General features: G+C 41.0%; 1 protein-coding gene across 6 annotated transcripts in view; it reads right to left on the bottom strand.

The window, feature by feature from the left end:
* The window catches only part of kar (monocarboxylate transporter 10-like protein kar), a 556067-nt gene that overhangs the window by 265257 nt on the left and 277649 nt on the right, over window positions 1-13161 (bottom strand). The gene's annotated exons all lie outside the window — the stretch shown is intronic.

Raw genomic sequence — 13161 nt, 5'->3', positions numbered from 1 at the left:
ACACAGATATGTCTTATGACGACGATGGGGGAGGAAAGGCCTAGGAAGTGGAAGGAAGCGGCCGTGGCCTTAATTAACGTACAGCCCCGGCATTTGCCTGGTGTGAAAATGGGAAACCACGGAAAACCATCTTCAGGGCTGCCGACAGTGGGGCTCGAACCCACTATCTCCCGATTACTGGATACTGGCCGCATTTAAGCGACTGCAGCTATCGAGCTCGGTCCAGCTATATTTAATCGCCAGTTTTCCTTCTGATATCTATCTGAAGTGTTGGTATGCACTCATGCCAGCAATACTAAATCATTTCCGCACAGGAACAGTGAATAAATCTTCAAAGGTATGTCTCACATTGTTTTAGGTACAAAACTTGAACCTAGGCAAACCGTTTACTTTAGGCAAGGTGACGTTCTACAGGCAGTTTATTGTCCCACAAGTGGGTGTCACGCTGAGGACAATGTTGTAAGGAGTCGAAGGGTTGAAACCACTACTGATTCTTCATGGAGGGGTAAATAATAAAGATGAGTGCATTTACCACGCCACTTGTTCCAGACTGACCAGAAAGTACTGGAAGCATACATAAAGAACACTGATAAGCCTTTAGCGTGGTCAGTATAGTTAGGGGATTGCTAAATCAAGAGTTCCCTATACAAGTCATGCAGGAGGCCCCTCTCATGCCACAGTATAACAATCGCCTATGTGCTGTGTGCTTGCAAGAAGTCTACTGCCCAGGATGTAATCGTGGTATTAACCAGGGGTGTTATCATAAACTAGTGCACTTCTGGAGGCCTGAGTGAAATATACAAGTAGTAGCATATAATTGTTGTATACATTGTTGTATATTTTGCCAGCTAAGAACAGTATTATAAACTATATACGGGTACGCAAATATTTACTATCAATTGGTGCTCCTTATGTACATGTCATTTTTTTTAAATTTACCTAAACATATTATATATAGCAAAACTTTTGCAAAATTAAATAATATAAACAAATTCAATATTTTACACTTTTTGGATGATAAATAACAGCTTTAGTATCATCATCTTATTCCTTGTACTATTGAGGATAAAAGAGTGTGCTGTTTATATATGTATAACATGTCAACGATTTTTAACACAGTTTATACTAAGAGTCTGCACCACCGGTAAAATGTCGCTGCCACTACAGGATAAATGACCGCCACTTCGAGGGTTAATGGGATTTTCCGAAAACAAAAAAATGCATGTTTCTTTATTTTTAAAGGAGATTCCAAATACCAATTTTTAGGTCTGTGAACTTTTAAGTTTCTAAGATATACTGTAGATATCCTCATTTTAAAAATTCACCCCCTTAGGGAAGGAATATCCAAAAATCCTCCCTTACCGAGCACCTAAATGTTAATATGAATGTATCCCCAAAATTTCATTTCTTTATGTCCAGTAGTTTTGGCTCGGCAATATCAGTCAGGACACGTTATTTTATATAGCCATGGTAACACATTGTACTCGGCGCTGCGTCGTTTCGGGGTAATGTGCGCTACATTCGGCACGACACCATTTCAGATTCGTCTCCTCTATTCTCTGTATCGGATGGGCGTGCTCCACCCCTGGCCTGGACTGTAGTGCCTTCTTCGCTGACTTCACATTCCATGTTCACCTACAGTATTTTCTCGTGACTGAGCGTTGATATGGAACCAAAGTCTAATTTCATGAATATCTGTTTTCATAGCTGGTACGCTAAAACTGTGTGATCGCAAATAACTTTTGTTTGCTTAGTATTTATCGATAGGACCACTAATAACACAGTGTTTTAATATTACATTTTAGCCGTTCTCCTAAACTACAGCTTCACTCAGCGTAAATAAAACTGTTCACAGCCTTATTGCCGGCCTTTACATGCCGATTTTCATTAAATACTGTTCGGCCATATTGTTGTGATGCGTGTGCATATATCCATCCATACATACATAGGCCTACATACATGCATGCATACATACATACATACATACATACATAGCCTACATAACGCAAATTTATAAATTGCTTTTCGTTCTTACTGTGGACATGACCGATGCACAAATACCATTCTTCTGAGCATTGTACAGACAAAACTGTGTGTAGACTGTGATTACTATAGCACAATTTAACAGTAAGGAGAAGCATGATTATTTTAATATTCTTGTATCACAGGAATATATTTGTACATTTCCTGACCAGTGGCGTATGCTGGGATCAAGACGGCGGCTACCACTAGACTTAGGTTACTTCACTTCGATGGTTCGTTCAGTGAACGTCAAGCCTTCAGCGTTTTGAGCTGCAGCCAGTACCAACGGAGAAGCCTGCTGTGTTGCCAAGGCTGCTTCAGAAGCTACTGCCCTGACCTCTGCTACTGCCCATGCTCAACCACTGGTCAGTAGAGATGGTAGCCTAAGGTTTAGCAAATTAAAGTCCGGCTTTGTGGCTAAATGGATAGAATGGTTGCCTTTCGTCCGATGGCCCCGGTTCAATTTTCAGAATCAATTCCTCTGGCTTTTGGACTGGGTATTTATGACGCCTTCGCCATTCATTTTATCATGATTAGTTCACTACCAAATGCCATACTCCATTATTATTATTATTATTATTATTATTATTATTATTATTATTATTATTATTATTATTAATATTATTATTATTATTATTATTATTATTATTATTATTATTCCGAGGTATCTGTGGAACAGCAGAGGTGAAAGAAGGTGCGGGCTGGAATAGGTCTCAACAACAGAATTAAAGTTAGTTTAAAACTTTTACAAAGGTTATATTTTCTTTTCAAAATCAACAAATAACAGATAACAACATTCAACAATTTCCACTAGGTGAAATAACAACGAAAGGCAGGTACAAAATAATTTTTCCCGTTCAGGGGTTTTTTACCAGGTTTTGGGCTTCGAGCCCCACACTCACAATCTTTGAGCGATTAGCTCAACTTTACCAAGTTACCAAATGAACAAAGGGGCAGAAAACCCCATCGTGCCAAGGAGCACTAGCTCCTAATTACAATGTTAAGGAAAAGAGCATACCCGCTCTCAATTGTACAAGCTTCTCAAAGGCCACAACAAACTTCACTTCTATCTGCCCTCAAGGCACACAAGGAAACAGGGGTAATTAATACCCAACCTACGGGGCCTTCGCATGAAGAAAACAAAACATCAGGTTAAGTTACTGGCCCAAAGCAAAGGGGATGGAGGCGTAATTTGCACTCCTACACAAAGTTTTTGTCTTAAAACCTATGTGGCGCTAGGCCGATAATACAGGGGCTAATCCCAAGCTAGGGAGGTGACCCGTATGATAAAACTTTACTACATTAAAGGAGAGAAGAACGGTTATGAAAACGTAATCACCTCCATTTCAAAATGAAGGGGAGTTCGAGAGGGTGAAGCACTCTCTATCCCCGCTTTACAGTGAAAGATATTTGTAAATTTTACATAGACAGAAAAGGAATTTACATTTTAAAAAGATGGGTTACATATTAAAGGATTCGAACCTTCTCCGAGAGTTAAACTGCTCAGCTAGCAAGAAATAAAGATGTTAACAGGCCATTACCTTGTTGGAGATCTGTTGCCCGAAGAAAGAGGCGCTTCCCGCCCCCTGCTACATATCCACACACTAAGAAAGATGTTACTGAAGTGGCCCCGAGACAAGAAAATCAGCAGTTTTTATACCCTCGTGGAAAGTTCGAGACCTTTCATGAATGATAACAACCCGCCCACAAACTTTTATTGGATAACAGCAAAAACTAATACACAAGACGAGGAAGAAACACCTTATTGGTGGAAAATTAATTACAGAAATTCCTGATTGGCTACATTCAAAACAGGCAGAAAGAAAGAATTTATATTGCCAACCCACAAATGACAGAACAAAATTTAGTAAAGACAAAACTTATGAATACAAACTTTCTTCAGGAGAGTACATTCCTTTACACCAGAGTGCGTTATCATAGTTTTTGGTAGAGACATCTGTTAGAGAATGTCCAAACTTCTTCATACGGAGCAAACAAACACAAATCGAAATAGACACAGTTCAGAACACTTCAAAATTACCAAATTTACAGTAGTGACATCTTCCGAGAAACGTTGAGTTAATACAGTTTGTTAAAGTTCAGGCTTTCTCCTGTAGAGGAGTTTCAACTGGCACAATATTTGAACTAGCGGCGTGGAGGTGTACCGCCCGGTACAATTATTATTATTATTATTATTATTATTATTATTATTATTATTATTATTATTATTATTATTATATTAAATAAAAATGTTGAATTTTACAGCGGTCGAACACATCGTTCACTGGTTAATTGGCTTCCTCGGGAGATCAGTGGTGGTGTGCGATCCATGATCACCGGTTCGACTCCAACCAACAAAAGAGAACACTAAATCTGAAAGTCAGCATTTAATTTTAGCAGATCTACCAATAAAAAGAAACCTATATAGCCCGCCACTGTCTTCCTACAAGGATGTAGAAGTAAAGGGGCGTTATATACCAGCGCTCTGTTATCTATATAAGTACAAGGCCAGATGAGCAGCGCGTGGTTGATAGCAGTGGCGATCTGACCGGTCCCCGCATCAAGCCGCGCGGGACGAGACGTAGCGATGTGACGAGTCGAATACTTCGTCAACTCGAGTCACTCGTATTCGGAAACACTGCCAACTCGAGTTTGGACTCGAGTTGACGAGTCGACCGGATAGGACAAGGAGAGCAAGACAATCGCAATGTCTCCTGAAAGAAGCGAGTAAGGGAACTCGAGTTGACGAGTCGGGCAGGGAGAGCGAGTCAAGACGCCGAGGCTTTTTGTGTGCGCTGAGTTTACTCGAGTCTATGCTATGACTGTGAATATACAGGTTGCACATTTCAGGCATGAAAACGAAGACAATTGTATATGGGAGTAATGCATTTCCTACCAGAAAGCACATACTTGTTAAATTAACACTATCTGGCAGCTAAAGAAAATAATGTTTAATAAATATGGAAACAGACGTACTGAGTTCTTCTCAAATGTAAATCAAATAATAGTCTCAACCCTTTGTAAAGAAAACTAATTCTATAACACATTATACCAACGCTAAAGGAAAAAGGCTTAACCATGTGAAAAAATAACGTTAATACTGTATCTGGTTTTATGCTTAGGTTAGGAATCGATCAAAGAACAGAAAGCATTCGGCCGAACTCGGGGCTATTCGGAACATGTCGTATCTTTGACCTCGTGTAGCAAATGACGAGTTGAATACCTACTCGTCAACTGAAGTAACTCGTATTCGAAAACACTGCCAACTCGAGTTCGCGACAAGCGCTATGTCTTGTGAATGAGATGGGATGTGCTACAGATATTCCAACTAGGCAAGACGTGTAAGGGAACACGAATACTTTTTGTATTCACAGAGTTTACTCGAGTCCATGTTATGACTCTGAATATAGACTATAGGATGCTCAATTGAGGTACGAAAAATGCCACTCGTAATAACATATTCAAATAGTAATAACGAATTTTACACCAGAGATCATATACATGTTAGACTAACACTGGTCAGTAGCTGAATAAAAATAATTTGATGAAATCAAGGAGAAAAGCTCTGAATTATTCTTAAAATATAGACAAAATATAGTCTCAACCCTATGATTTAAAAACTAATTGATAACACTAATAATATTAAAACTACAGGAAAACTATAAGTAATTATGCAAAAAATGGAGAAATTTGATATCATTACGCACATTTCCTAAAAAATCAAGCATAATATTTTTCTTGTAATCACAATATGTTCTCCTAGTTATGATTTGTAGGCTGCAGCACACCAGTTATTGAGAAATAAAATTTTGTCCAACTTCTTTGGTCGCTCATTTGTGAGCATACCAGCCTTGGAAAATAACCTTTCGCATGGGACCGATGTCGCAGGTATACACAAGTACGTATTGGCCAATTTGTAAAGGGAAGGAAAAATGTTTTTTCTGTCCTCCCAAAACTGTAAGGGATTATCTTTCCTGTCTAAATATGGTAATGCCAAGTATTGTTTCACTATTATTGTAGCTGAAGAAGCCGGAGTTTGTTGAGTTAATCTTTTTGTCCAATGTTTCCCAAAGGTCATCTTCGTCGTTTTCTGTTGGTGTAGATTCTGTTGGTGTAGATTGCACCTGCTGTGTGTGCGTGTCTGTGAGTTGATTATCTGCCACAAGTTCTTCGATCACCCACTTCTGAGCGTTCGACTCCAAGCCAAAGCCTTTTTTCTTGAAGCGAGGATCAAGGAAGGTTGATTTCGACGCCGTTCTGTTGTTTTCGTAGACATTTAGCCGTTTGTCGAGCACCTCAACTAACGATTTTTGTAAATGTCTTCCTGCATCTTTTCGAGGTTTCTTTTTGTTTACTGTGTTTTGCAGTCCCCTTATTAGTGGGATCACACAAGATAAAGTCAGATAAGATTCTCCACCTAGGATTACAGTCATCTTTTCCACAGGACTTAAGAGAGCAGTTATGTCTTCGAGTATAAGCCATTCGGAAGAATCTAAGTTAGACACTGGTGACTGTGTAACGTTCCAGACATCGCAGTGTAATTATGTTAATTTTATTATGTGTAATTAATTCAGGAATTTAACGTCATGATATTTATCTTGGTATGTAATTTTATTATAATTCATGTTTGATCATTTGCTCACTATCATTTCATTACTTTGTAACTACGACTTGTAAACGAGGGCTGAATATCCTAATATTCACTTAGATTCTTGCGACATTCGTTTAAATTTAACTTGCAGTAGATTTCCTCTATCTTGCCACATCACCGAGGAAGAAGGAAGGACAAATTTAGACATCAAATTCTGGGAAAAGCGAGCACGTGTTCAAGCGTTGTATTTCGACCAGAATAATTCAAACTGATCACCGCCTAGATTTTCAAAGGAGCGTCATGTTGCCATGGATACTGAGTGAAAGGGCTAATAGAAGAACAGTTGATATCATGGTTAAGACCCATCAACTCTAAAATCTGGAGTGGGGAGAGACGTGTCAACTGATTGGACCACGTGTAGCGACCTGTAATTAGAGCCAGAGAAGGTTATAAAAGGGCGTGTTGGAGCTCTTGGCTTCATTCTTCTTCATTCTGCATTCGTTTTCTGCATTCATTATTATTAATCTTCTTGATTCTTCGATCTTGTATTTCGCTGTAGGTCTGAGAACTTGTCTTATGGTTGTTGTACCATAGTGGACTAGTGTGATAGTTTATCACTTCTACATTAATTACTTCATTACCACACCGTGGTACTTAGGAATTTCTGAATGAGGGGTGTATAGCCACTCTCATCAGGAAGTACGTACAGCTCGGCTACTAGACCGGTTTGTACCAGTCTAAGACAATAGGTAGTATTAAACTAGATAGAAATGAAACTTCAGGAAACATTTTCAGTAAAGTTGGAAGGATTATTAATTGAGTATCCTCTCCAAATAACCCAAGGAGGTTTTTCTAACTATGACTTAGGGCTCATCTCCAATATATGGAATAGAGCATAATAGGGAGTGTTAGTGTTGAAACCATCTTCCAATTAGTGGTAGGTGCACTTAGCAAGGCAGGAATGGTAATGAGCTGCAGATGAAGATATCTCAAAGACGACCGGTGATGTTCCAGCTACAAGGATGGAAGCTTTCCAAGGACCAGCAGAACAAGACTACATGGTGAGCAAGCGAGTTAAAAATATTGCAAGTTTTCGCGAAGTAGAGTCATTCAACTTTTTGTTAAATTCATTTCCTATTTTAAATTCAGTTCTCGTTAAACCGTCGTCATTTATATTCAATATAATAAATAGTATTTTCCTAGTTCACTTTAATCAATCTGCCTTAATTAGCCTTTTGATTTCTAATTCTCCTGCTTAATGATTAGTGCACTATCACCCCACCCCTGTGATAAGAGTCCGTCCAAGCTTGATTATAAATTTTTATCTTTAAGTCATCAACTTAAAGATTGGCGCCCTTAGCTTGCATGGTTGCATTTCTCGTTCAATGATTGTTCCCCAAGAGGGGAAGTCACAACTGTATGAGTGGTAATGTTGCTGACAAAGGAACCTTTACTTTTAACAATCTTTCCAACATATATAAAGTTGCGTTCCATCTTGTGGGCACGTCCTGTTTCAGTTTAAGTTCTTCAAGGCCCATTTGCTTTTGAATCTCTTTTAATTTATAAGATGATTTACTGCTGTGCTTGAAATGTGAAACTATAGACCGACATTTGGTGATAAGTTCAATCAACTGATCATTTTTTAAATGGTTATTTTCGTCACTGTCTTTTGTTATGCAATCTTTAACAGCAAGATTCAACGTATGGGCAACGTTTGCGCAAGTAGTCATGTACTGCCTTTTTCATGCTGCTGGCATTATCTGTAACAGTAGCTACAATTTTACCGTATATATGCCACTCGCCTGCAATTGTTCGTATAGTGTCGGCTATGTTTAGAGACGTGTGTTGTGAAGGCAATTCCGTAGTGGACAAAACCGACGAGTTCAATTTACAGTCGTGGATGAAATGAGCTGTTAGGGATATATACCACTTGTTGCTATCAGACGTCCAAATATCAGTTGTTACTGCTACATTTTCCACCATTTGTAGTTTTTGCCTGAGAGCTTCTGAACATATATTGTATCTGTCATCGAGCATTTTATCTGATAATACTTTTCGAGTGGGTAGCGTATAGTCAGGGTTGAGTTTCTGCGTGTACCTCTTGAAACCCACATTTTCTACAATTTGTAGAGGCTGATAATCTAAAACTATCATATCTACCAACGCTTCGTCAATAACCTTTTGATTCACTTTTGCAGGAGGAATTAATCGCATTTGTCTCTGACGTTTTGGACGAGGTTCTGCATTATCTAGCCGCGATGTATTTTCCTCTTGCGATGTGGAAAGTAAGTCTTCATTTAATTGAATCCCAGTCGTAGTACAAGTACTGGTAGGCCTACTTACTGCGATTCTGGATTGTTCGTCTAGTCTAGGCTGCACTGCTGTATTTGTACTGATAGTATTAGACACTACAGGATATGAACTTTCTAAAAACTGGACTGGATGCTTCCTTTTCAAATGTGATATTAAGTTAGTTGTATTTCCGAAATGCTTATAGGAACACGAACACAGGTCACACTTCACTCTATTATCCCCCGTCTTTTTGTAAAAATCCCACACAACAGATTTCTTATTTTCTCGAGGCATGACGTAAAAACATTCAACACACCAACACATCAACAAGTAAAAGTAAACAATCATTACGATTATAATTGAATGATTACTCGAAATTGAATTTGAGTATTCTTCCCGGCATATATTAGAAATCGATCAGTCAGGAACAGAAAGCACTCGATCTCACTCGGGCTGATTGGGCGAGTTCGTGTCTCTGACTCGGGCGACTCGGGAGCGAGTCAACGAGTGAGGTCTTATCACAGTCGGCCATGGTTCGTGTGGACATCCGTCGATTTCTTTACTCGAGTTACAACAGGCAGTCACTCGAGTTGACTCGAATACATGCTTGACTCGAGTTAAACGACTCGTCACATCACTAGACGAGAGTCTGGGCCGCAATTCCTGTCTCCCATGTCTTGCTCTCAGAAATACGTGCGATGTTTTTTCTCAGTGCTTTCAAGTTTTGTAAGTGGAACAATGCGTGAGATGCTTACATTATAATGTGCTTGAGGTTTGGGTTTCACTGATAGCCTTGTTAGCCGTCAGTATACGCCACTGTTCTTGCAGACCAGGTATGTACGTATGTTCGAGTTCCCCCAACACAAACTAAACAGTTTAGAATGAGATTAGGACAGCGTGTGGGCTCCCGCTATCTTATCTTGTGCACACACTTCCGGAATGACGGTAGATGTGCGAGACGTGAGAACGTCTTATAAATCGGTACGAGTTTGAATTGTTACTGTTCGGTACAGATATTCATTTACTTTCTTGTTTACAATTTTGCTTTATAACGCACCGACACCGATAGGTCTTATGGTGACGATGGGATAGGGAAGATCTAGAAATGGGAAGGAAGCGGCCGTGGCCTTAATTAAGGTACAGGCTTGTCTGGTGTGAAAATTCGAAACCACGGAAAACCATCTTCAGGGCTACCGCCAGTAGGGTCCCGGATGCTAGCTCGCAGCTATGCGCCCCTACCCGCACGGCCAACTCGCCTCGTTCTTCGTTAACTAAGCACAGTGACGAAGGTTTCGGTATGGGTGAGGTGATCGGAAACGTGCTCGCATGACAGGCGAAGGAAATGGTGAACAACTATCCACAAGCAATAGTAGAACGAGTCTCGTCCACGGACTGTTCAATAATATTCATAAGTAAACAGAAAAAATAGAATGATATTCACAAATATATATCTTGAAGGACTGCCTTTTGTAGGAAGCTTCAACAGTGGTCACAAGTAAGAAACTAGAACTTGCTTTATAAGTACCTACTGTAAATAAAGAGTGCAGATGATACGAAATGTGAAGAGCCCACTTTCTAATATAATTTCTTGAGATGAAATGATCCGCCATATTTAACAGCCTCCTTGACTGGAGAGACCTGAATGTCTCCCCCACCCAGCCCAGAATCAAACCCGGCACCTACGGGCCAAACGCCAGAACGCTAACCACGTACCCAGACACCGTTAAGATCAAGTAATTTCTTGAAGTGATTGACTACTGTATAAATTATTTTTCCTTCACTCAGCAATATTCGTTTGTGAAGCAAAAGACCATCAACTTCATGCCAAGTAGAAACTGATCTTAAGATGATGTGTCAAGAAGGAAAAATTCCGCCTCCGTGGTGTAGCTGTCACGGTACTCGGCCTCGAGATGTCAGATGAGTAGAAGGGGTTTGATTCCCAACTCAGCCATCCTCGAAGTGATTTTCCACAGTTTACCACTTCTCCTGCAGCCAAATGTCGGAGTGGTATCTAACTTAAGGCCACAGCCACTTCTTTCTCTATCCCTTCTAAACTTGCCCTGTTCCGCAGGTGAGGCAGTCTGAGAGAGGTACTGCTCCTTCCATCCAGTTGTATCCCTGACGCTACTCGACGCCGCATTGACATTGTAGAGGCGGGATGCCTCACGGAGTCCAATCTTGAGGGTGAACGGATTAAGTAAGTAATCCATGATTGTTCAACTGCTCTGCTGAATTATCTTCAGAATTGTGGTACCGTTTGGAAATCTTGTGCAACTTCAATGGTCGTTCATTTATCTCGTGAGTGTTCGACACCTCCACGGCTGACAGCAACTCCCTGTTCCGCACAGTCAAAGTAGCTGACAGTACACCGGCAGACACGTTATACAGTAAAACTCTCGAATCGGGGCTCCGAAAACTAGCGAACAACATGTCTAAACAGGATGTAGCATCTAGGAGGAGATGGTTTTGGGAAAGTGGGCAGCAAAATAGTATTCTGCACTCTAACATAATTTTTGGGCGGGGGTGAGTGGTACAAGAAAGAAAGGCCTTGACAACCCAAAGTCGGTACCACTGCATGAAAGGAAGTTTCAAAAATCTGAACATTTTCACGCGTTACGAAATGGCTCTAACATTCCATTTATTATAAGAGACTCCTTATTCAATATATTCGAACACAAGTTCCCAACTGTCTTCTACCACAGGCCTGTACCACTACAAGAGCAGGTGAACAATGTGATGTAGATCTCAACCTCTGGTAAAGGGTACCAGCAGTCTTCTACCACAAGCTTGTACGATTACACAAGCAGGTGAACCATGTGGTGTTAGATCTCAACCTCTGGTAAAGGGTACCAGCAGTCTTCTACCACAAGCTTGTACGATTACACAAGCAGGTGAACCATGTGGTGTTAGATCTCAACCTCTGGTAAAGGGTACCAGCTGTCTTCTACCCCACGCCTGTACCACTATACGAGCAGGTGAACCATGTGGTGTTAGATCTCAACCTCTGGTAAAGAGTACCAGCTGTCTTCTACCATACGCCTGTACCACTATAAGATCAGGTGACCCATGTGGTGTTAGATCTCTACCTCTGGTAAAGGGTACCAGCAGTCTTCTAAAACAAGCCTGTACCATTACAAGAGCACGTGAACCATGTGGTGCTAGAACTCAACCTCTGGTAAAGGGTACCAGCAGTCTTCTACCACAAGCCTGTGCCACTACAAGAGCAGGTGAACCATGTGGTGCTAGAACTCAACTTCTGGTAAAGGGTACCAGCAGTCTTCTACCACAAGCCTGTACCATTACACAAGCAGGTGAAACATGTGGTGCTAGAACTCAACATCTGGTAAAGGGTACCAGCAGTAATCTACCACAAGCCTGTACCACTACAAGAGCAGGTGAACGGTGTGGCGATAGACCTCAACCTCTAGTAAAGGGTACCAGCAGTCTTCTACCACAGGCCTGTACCGCTACAAGAGCATGTGAACCATGTGGTGTTAGATCTCAACCTCTGGTAAAGGGTACCAGCAGTCTTCTACCACAGTTCTGTACCACTACAAGAGCAGGTGAACCATGTGGTGTTAGATCTCTACCTCTGGTAAAGGGTACCAGCAGTCTTCTACCACAAGCCTGTACCATTACACAAGCAGGTGAACCATGTGGTGTTAGACCTCAACCTCTAGTAAAGGGTACCAGCAGTCTTCTACCACAGGCCTGTACCACTACAAGAGCAGGTGAACCATGTGGTGTTAGATCTCAACCTCCGGTAAAGGGTACCAGCAGTCTTCTACCACACGCCTGTACCACTACAAGAGCAGGTGAACCATGTGGTGCTAGAAATCAACCTCTGGTAAAGAGTACCAGCTGTCTTCTACCACAAGCCTGTACCACTACACGAGCAGGTGTACCATGTGGTGTTAGATCTCAACCTCTGGAAAAGAGTACCAGCTGTATTCTAGCACAAGCCTGTACCACTACACCATGCAGGTGAACAATGTGGCGTTAGATCTCAAGCTCTGGTAAAGAGTACCAGCTGTCTTCTAGCAAAAGCCCGTACCACTACACCAGCACGTGAACCATGTGGTGTTAGATCTCAACCTCCGGTAAAGGGTACCAGCTGTCTTCTACTACAAGCCAGTACGACCACAGGAGCAACAAAATCAAGTGGTGTTAGACCTCAACCTCAGGTAAAGAGTACCAGCTGTCTTCTACCACACGATTGTACCACTACACTAGGAGGTGAACCATGTGGTGTTAGA

The sequence above is a fragment of the Anabrus simplex genome, chromosome 3 (assembly GCF_040414725.1).
Source record: "Anabrus simplex isolate iqAnaSimp1 chromosome 3, ASM4041472v1, whole genome shotgun sequence".
In the NCBI taxonomy this organism is placed as follows: domain Eukaryota; kingdom Metazoa; phylum Arthropoda; class Insecta; order Orthoptera; family Tettigoniidae; genus Anabrus; species Anabrus simplex.
This window is presented reverse-complemented; position numbering and strand designations above follow the sequence as displayed.